The sequence below is a fragment of the Octodon degus genome, unplaced genomic scaffold (assembly GCF_000260255.1).
Source record: "Octodon degus isolate 3935 unplaced genomic scaffold, OctDeg1.0 scaffold00038, whole genome shotgun sequence".
Taxonomy (NCBI): Eukaryota; Metazoa; Chordata; class Mammalia; order Rodentia; family Octodontidae; genus Octodon; species Octodon degus.
The window spans coordinates 1,280,772-1,289,074 of record NW_004524614.1 but is presented as its reverse complement, the minus strand read 5'-3'; the positions used below and the strand labels follow the sequence as shown (position 1 = coordinate 1,289,074).

Here is an 8,303-nt window from a genome sequence, read left to right as displayed (position 1 = left end):
TTGTACCTAAAAAAAAAAGAATTTTCATGACAAAAGCAAAAGAAAACTGTTGGTATTAAGCATATGTAAAGGAAAAACATGATTCATTAAAGTATTTTATTATTAAAAAGTGCTATATAGATAGAATATTATTGAATAAAATTGTGCTATTGAATAAAAAAAAGAAAAAGAAAAATGTGCTTCTCAGATTTATCCTAACTCTAAAGAAATAATAACCTCCCCAATTTAGCATTTGATAGTCTTTTCAATAACACTAAAATAGACTTCACTTATAAGTGTTTCATGCAGATTCCATTAGTTATATAAAGTAGAAATCAAATGAAACCTTCAATGATATTAGCCTGGCATACTATGTCTCTAAAATCTTTTATGGTTTATATTTATAATAGTCTTTAATTTTAAACATACTTGCTCATTTTCAAACATAGGGAGAATTTCAATAAAAATTCAAATAATAAAACAGAAAGTCTGCCCAGCTTTCCACCACCCAGTGATACTACCTGTAATGCTTTGGTGTGTGTTTTAACTAACAGACTATGATACTTTTTCAGAGCTGTTTTAGGCTTATGGAAAACTGAATGGAAATTATGCAGAGTTGACAGTCCTCCTGCCCCCTCCCCCACACTCATCTTTTAGTGTGGTGCTTCGTGAGTGTGCGTGAGGGGCAACAGTGGCACTGTGATCTGCCCGCTGTCCTACATAATGTATACCTGCCATTACGGCACCACAGAGTTCATTTCCGATGTTTGAAAAGCACGCATCAAATTAATTATGACTTTTCCCTGTGTCCTAAATACCTTTACACTTCTCTCATCTGAAACTACCGGGTATTGTTCTTTGACTATAAAAGTAATACATGTTTATAAAAATCGTGCTGGTACATTATAACCATTCAAAGGCATCCTCTAGAAAGACTACGGATTTTAAAAGAATATACTTATTTTATGAACTCCACGGGTTGTAGAACAGGAAATAATCATGGAAGCCGTGGCACCACTGGGTGGGCTTCCCGTGTGGTTTTCACGAGAATTAATGGCTAGGCCTTCAGCCAAAGAGGGAAGGCGTTCACAAAGACTGCGGGAGGTCGCCCGGGCCCTGAGAAGCCGGTAGGTAGGTCGAGGCAACCTCTCCTGAGCTTCTCTTTGCTTCCGAGCTGGGCGGTCGCAGAGCCTTGGCGTGAACCTAGGCGGTCGCGCCGCCACTCCGACACGTCTGGGAAGAGCCGCGGAGGGCCGGGATCTGGGGATCGGACCAGACTGAGCGCAGCTGTCCCGAGCGGACGAGGGTTGCTGGGGTGTGGCAGCGGAGGGGAAGCACGTGTGAAGGGCTGAGCGTGGACTGTGGCTGCGGGAGAACGCCGCGGAGCTGAGCCCCAGGTTGGCCTTAGAAAGAGACGTGGGGGGCCTGGGGCGTGGCCAGGGCTGGAGGCGGGGCCAAAGTGCGGGTGTGGGCGGTGATTAGGGGCGTGGCCTGAGGGTAAGGGTGTGGCCTCGGGGTGGGGGCGAGGCCCGAGAGTTTAGGGGCTGGGGCGTGGCCAAAGAGCTAAAGTTTTGACGGGGGGGCGGTGTGAGCCGGGCAGGGGCGTGGCCGAAAGTGAAGGGGCGGGCTTAATGGCTCGGCCCGGGCAGGGGGCGTGGCTCAGAGGCGCTCGACTGGAGGCGGGGCGGGGGAGCCGGCAGCGGTAGCCGGCGGGAGCGTTCGCCGGCTGGAGCGTTCGCGGCGCTTTCTCCCTGGGTAGCTCAGCCCGCCGCCGGCCAGGTGCCGCTGCGCAGCGCAAAACCCGAGGAGCTCCGGTCTTCTGCCCGGAAGCCGACCGGGGATCCAGGACGCCCGAGTTTAGGAAGTTAAGCGAGGATCGCGTTAGGTAAGGCTTCTGCGCCGCGAACGCCGGACCTCCTCGAGGTCGCGGGATGCGGGCTGTTAGGTGGAAACCGGTTGGGGGATCGAGCCCCTCGACCTCCATGGTCGCTCGGGAAGGAGATCCCCGAATCCCCCCGCGTGCCAGGGGCACAGCTTGGAGGATCCAGAGACGCGCGAATCCCCCTTACCCGTGGCGCCCTCCCGCGGGGCTACCAGCGCTGCCTGCAGGGCTCCAGGAGAGGTCGCGGTCGGAGGAGTTGGCTTGGAAAGCAAGTTTTTCCTCAGTCCTTGTGGGACTCCACAGGAGTAGACTTGGGCACCCGGTGCCCGTCGTCTGTTGCCTGATCGGAGTGGGCTGGCAGGGTTGGTCTGGCTTCTGCTCAGGAGCTGAGTTGGGGAATTGGTGTCTGAATCCCGGGAAGGGAGAGCCAGCTCCGCTGTCGGGTCTCGGGGACTCGCTGCTAGCTGGCGGGCCACCCGCCTCCCTGCAGTTATGGAGCCGGAGCAAACTCCCCTCCTCCAAGGGCGCCCCCTCTGCCCCAGCCAAAGCCGGTGAGCCCGCGAAACACAGTTGCTTCTCGGCTGTGGATAACGATGCTGATAAATAGAATAGTAATAGTTCGAATTTCTTCACCACTTGTTACCATGGCTTTTCAAAGTCCTACCTTACTGGCCTTCGGCCCCATTTTCTCAGCAGCTCGTTTCTCCCTCTTTTTCCCCCAGTGTTTTCTTTGCTGTTAATCCTTCCAGATCTCCCAGTTCTTTGCCCTCCTTTATTCCACTTGCTCACAGGCACAGACATTTCACCCCGTTTTCACTGTTGTTCTTTTTCCACTGCATTATTTTTAAACTTTTCCTAATAAAAAGTCCCCATTCTCTTTCTGCTTCCCTCCCCCCTCTTTCAAACTTCCTCGCTGCATTGTTCTCCGGGTGCCTGTTAATTATGCACCCCACCGTGTGCCGCTGAACCTTGTTCTCTGCCCTTCCCCCATCCTCTAGAGCCTGAGCGTTGGCTCGTCTTTCTTCTTAGCTTATTTTAATTTTCATCTAGCTCCTGTAGCCCCAGATCTGCCAGCCTGCCCTTTCCTCCCTGATTTGTGCTCCTGTGCTTGTGTGGGTTTCTTCCTTCTTTTCCCGCTATTTCTTCCACGGGTACTTTCTTTCCTTTTACCTGCTTCTTTCTGACAAGTGCTTTCCCCGCGGCGCCTTGCTGCCTCCCTGCCCGCACACCTGGCCTCAGGTCCCTTTGTGGCTTTTACAGTCCCAGACTGCACACTGAGGGGACCTGAGTTTCCCAGGGGTACCTGGGTCTCAAAGCTCCCCATCTGCCACTGTTTTGGTTTTTGTCGATATTAATTCATAGGACTTCAGAGGCGTTTACCAAACACTTACTAGCAGTGTTCTAAGGCCTTGTGTGCAGTAATATTCATTTCAAACCCTCACGTGCCTAAAACATAAGCTTTACTATTGGCCCCATTTTACAGATGAAAAAGGAAGAACTCGGAAAAAGTAGGCCATAAAAAATAGGTTGAGTTTCTCCTGCTTTTCTTGTGGCTGTGGAACAGTAGTGGTCCCTTTCTCACCAGGCACCCAGCCTTTCTGCCAATGACCCTCTTCAGCCTGGACCTGCCTGGAATCCAGCTGCAAAAGTGAGGCCAGGGTTTGACATAATTGTGTTTAGTCTGCAGTGTACACCAGTAAGGGCTCAGATTCTGTGCCTGGTGGAATAGTGTGTGGGGAAACTGAATGGCTGGCGACCAGGAAGAAAATGTCATATACAAGTCCACTGCCAGCAACCTCCTGGGCACTGAGAGTTAGGTTTCACTTTAGCTGGATGGATCTTGGGGTCACTGAGAGCCCAGTGATTTTATTAGTTTTGTTGATTTCTGTTTCCTTATGCAACCTCCAGGCCTTGAACAAACATTTCCTTGTTAGTCTTCACTTTCCTAATAGTTAGAGGCAAGTATTTCTACTTTTACAAATACTGAATCAGGGTATTGGTGAAGTTATACTGGTGGATACTGAGAGGAGATCTTCCACTCCACAGACAAGGATACAGTGGCCCAGAAGGAGAAGTGAAAGGGCACATCCAAAGAGGAGAGGGACTAGATCCCACAGGTGCAGGACTCTGGTCTTCTGACTGTACCCAAGTTTTGGTGCCTGGCCTGATAACTTTGGGACTGGTCCAAAAAAAAAAAAAATCCTGAACTGTCTTTCCTTTTCCTTTCCTGAGCTAAGAAGCATTTGAATGATTCATGTAGAGTATAAATCATGTGTTTTGTTGCTTTTTTTTTTTTTTGCCTGAAAGCTTAACATTTAAAACAAGTTTACTTTTGAGGCACATAATGGTGTAATTGGGATCATAACATCACAGATGTATGCATTCAGATGTTTTAGGAAGAACAATTATTTCCAAAACAACAAGAAGGAACATCAAAGGTACATGGCTCTCTGGAGGCAAACCATATCTTATGTGGGAATTTGAAAATCAGTGACTGGAATGTTTAATTGTTTCTTGCGTTGGTGGGGGAAATACATCAACACAAAGTGAGTACATAATTTTTCTCCATCACAGATCCAATAACAGTGAGGAGGACAGAGATATTAAGGCAGAGACCAAAGATGGCTGCTTCTGTTGGCCTCTGCCTGCCAGCACCCTCTGTGGGTTTTGGCCTGAGCCCTCCACTCTCATTCCCAGCATGGTCAGGGAGCCTGGAACATGCCATTTACTCATGATGCTGAGCTTCTTCCAGATCAGCTTTTCTGGACAGAATTAAATCCTGCTCTCCTGACCTCACAGTTTTCTAGGCATCTAGAATGCCCAAGTAGCCTGTGTGGTTGAGTGGAGAGTCATTGTAACTGAGGAGCAGGTTGCTCTTTTGTGGCATAGCGGTGTAGGAGGCACTCAGGCCAAAGACCTGTCATCAGCAGCAAGTCTGAGGCTTGCAAGCAGGGCTTCCTCATTTAGGAAGCTCCTGTGCATCCCATGTATCAGCCCCTATAACCTACGAAGCCCAAGCAGGAACTCAGCCAGGGTTGTCTCAGAGCCCTGCACAAGGTAGATGATTCTTGCTTGCTGAACTGAAGAAAGAGAGAGCAGGACCCTTGAGCCTGAGGACCCAGCAGAGCTTCAAGTCTCTTCCTGGTCCTCCCCCAGGTGTGACTATTGCTCTCTGTGCCATGCGAGCCCTGCAGAGCGGTGGCAAGCTGCTGAATGCAGAGATTGGGGCGTGCCCCTTCCATGGGCTTCTGTGTATTTGCTGTGGTGGGAATGCAACCTTGGCAGATACAAGTAATAACCCATCCGGTGGTCTTGCCATTAGGCTATCATCTCACCTAACCAGGACCTTCAAGGGCTTGACATCCTGGTCAGGAAACACTCCCCCCCTTTCCCTGAAGCAGAGGCTCTCAGCGTCTCTGTGGGACATATTAAGCTGACACCACTCACTAGGACCTCATTCTCTGGAGTCACCCATAGGACTAGGAAGTTCAAAGAGGACTCTGAGACAGGGAAGTGCTAGCCTGCCCCCTCATTCCCTATTAACACAAAGGCAGTGTTTTCCCAGAGTGGCAAGCTGTCCCTAAGGAAAAACAGAACACAGGCCTACTATAGCCAGACTAGAGTATTTCAGTGGGCCTCTAGCCCCAAAGGGCCTGTCTTCCTCAGGCCTCTAACTGTCCTACCCCCTTCTTCTTTGGCCCCTCCTCCCTGCACCCTCCTTCCCAACATGCCCACAGCACACAGCAGCCCACCCGGACACTCTGTTCACATCTGGAGCAGGTGCCAGATGGATCACCAGGCCAACCTTCACTGTCCGATAGCAGCGAGGCAGGCAGCCTGCAATGAAGCATGTTCCTAGGTTGCAGATCAGATTTTTGATCACCGTCTTTCTGTTGTGTGTGATAGGAACAGTGAGCAGCCTGTTCTATTTTGAGTGTTAAAATTACAATAGTTTCATTAAACAGGTTTCTAAGGTCGGGCTGTAATTAGCCACCAAGTACGCTAGAGATGGAGATAGATAAATGGGCCTTGAGGCATAAACAGCTCAATCATGTGCTTTTAAAAAACACATTGTGCGTGTGCTGGGTTTGTCTCTGAAAAAGAAAAGAAATAGCGGCTGTTTTCTGAAATGTGCTCAGTTTCTACCCTGGGTAGTGGGGTGCTCACCTGTAATCTATAAGCTTCTTCCTAGTGCATGACCTGCCAAGTTGTGGAATTCTGTGACTATCTAGAAAGTGCTGTGACAGGTAGAAGGGTAATGCCTTTTGTGATGGTTTGGAGTTACAACTCCACATAAGTGCCAGGCTGTGTGTTAGACAGAACAATAATCGGAAACAGCCTCGTTTTTATGAAGAGGCTCACACATGCTTGTCTAGTGGGAGAGCCGGTGCAGAAAGCTAAGCAGTGAGAAGTGCAGTGAATACAGGGGTCAGCGTCTGCTAGGGGTGTTAACAGAGTTTCCTGAGAGTACTAAGCCCAGGAAAGCTTCCTGGGGGAGGAAAGAGCACAGGCAGGGCAGGAGAGGACAATGGAGGCATTGACGCCTCTGGCGCCTGCAAGCAGAGGTGGGTTACGGGCTTCTACTTGATGATGCCAGGAGGGGCTTCTACTTGATGATGCCAGGAGCCCCCACACTTCCCTAGGGCTGCACCTCCCACCTTATCCTTGTGAGAGTCTGTGGATGCAGGGTGGTCTGACTGTAGCATTAAGGCCTAGGAACTTGTTAGAACTCTTGGCCCCACCCACGCCCCAGGTGCTGTATTAGGACCATGCAGGTGCATCCCGGCAGGCTGAGCATTCGCAGGCCTCCAGGGGGATTTTCTTGCAGATGACATTCCAGAGTCACAGTTTTAGAGCTCCTGGTTTCGAGGAGGTGCTGATGGCTGCTCCTAGTTCCAATTTTTTAGGATTGATTGATTAATTGATATGTGTGTAGTGCTAGGATTCTCACACATCTATGCAAGCGCTGTGCCACAGAGCTGCACCCAGCTCCAGAGCACTTATTTTCCTTGCCGCAGGAACGCCTTCGTAGAGAACCGCACCCTGGTTGTCTTGGGCGAGGTTTTCCTCAAGTCAACAGACACCCTGGTGTCCTGCCATCTTTTCTCCTGGGTGCACCTTCACAGTCACATCCTGGCTTGTGTCACTGTGTGCAAAAGCTCTGTGTTACTTCTCTACTGCCTCCTGCTGCTGCGATTTCTTAGTGCTGAGCAGTCGTCAGGCAGCCAGGGTTGTATCTGCTCTTCACCAGCTTTGTGACTGTGAAGCTCTTATCCTCTTCGTGTCTTAACCACCTTACCTGAAAAATAGAGATAGTTCCTGCCTTACTTTGTGGCTTAGTTTCTTCCTGCTTCTGTAACAGAATGCCATAAGCCGGGTGATTTATAAAGTGCTGAAAGCTGGGCAGGCCAAGATCATGGCCCGTATATTTGACGTTTGGTGAGGGCCTTCTTACTGTGTCTTCCCGTAGTAGAAGAGATGGAAGGATCAGTGGCTCTCCAAAGTTTTTTGTACAAGAGCCTCAATCCCATTCACCAAGCGGAAGCCTCATGACGTAATTATACTTCCCCAAAGGTCTCACTTGCTGCTATCGCCTTGGGGTTTTCACTCCAATGTAGAAATTTTGGAGGAACACCTACATTCAAATGATAGCAGTGAGACAGATGACAAGCACCTGGCTGTCCCCTTTATCCTGTACCAGCTGAAGGGATGGTGTGGGGGCTGCCTGGCCGCTCTCCGGCCCCTCCCCCTTGCTTCCTGTTGCTCCCTGTCAGTCCCCCACCAAAGGCCAACTGGGCCAACTTGCCTCAGTGTCTGTCCAGGTCACTTTGCAGCCACTCTCTGAGTTGCTCCATCCTGAGGTACAGTGTGACTGTCAGCCCTGGCGTCTCTCCCTGACTCCTGTCCCCTCCAGATCCTTCTGCCTCTTTGAAGAAGCAGCAGTGAAAACCACCTCCAAGGTGACAGAGATCTGACACCTAACCCTTCTAAAGATTCCCCAGTTTCCACTCTGGCATTTTTCACAGAGATGTGGGGGCTGTCCATCAGACAGCAGTGTCACAGCTTTATCCAGTACTGCCACCATCCTGGACACTTCATGCCCCTGCAGGAGGTGTCTGCCCTGACTGTAGCAGGCTTGAATAGAAGCAGTAGAATTGAATTAGGACCAGTTAGGAGGCTTGAGTTTAGATCATTTTAGACCACTGCATACTTTCTAATTTGGACCCTCATGGACCTGCTTGGCTGCCTAAAAAGCATTCTTCACATACCCCTGAGGTTGGTCTAGGAGCACTAGCTCTGGTTTGCTGAGGCCCTGTGCTGTGCCACAGGCCCTGGCCAGATAAAGCCTCATGCCAGTGGTTTGTAAATCTGCTTGTGATTTATTTCTTGGTTAATATGGGCTCAGAAAGTCCTGTAAATCTACTTGTGATTCTTATTCTGA

The 8,303-nt window shown here is 49.9% G+C and overlaps 1 protein-coding gene across 1 annotated transcript in view; it reads left to right on the top strand.

Moving 5' to 3' along the window:
• The first annotated feature begins 1,669 nt into the window (after positions 1 to 1,669).
• Spata13 (spermatogenesis associated 13) overlaps positions 1,670 to 8,303 on the top strand; it is a 145,325-nt gene continuing 138,691 nt past the window's right edge. The window contains exon 1 of the mRNA XM_023715047.1: positions 1,670 to 1,864. The gene's annotated coding sequence lies outside the window, so the exon portion shown is untranslated. The remainder of the gene's footprint in view (positions 1,865 to 8,303) is intronic.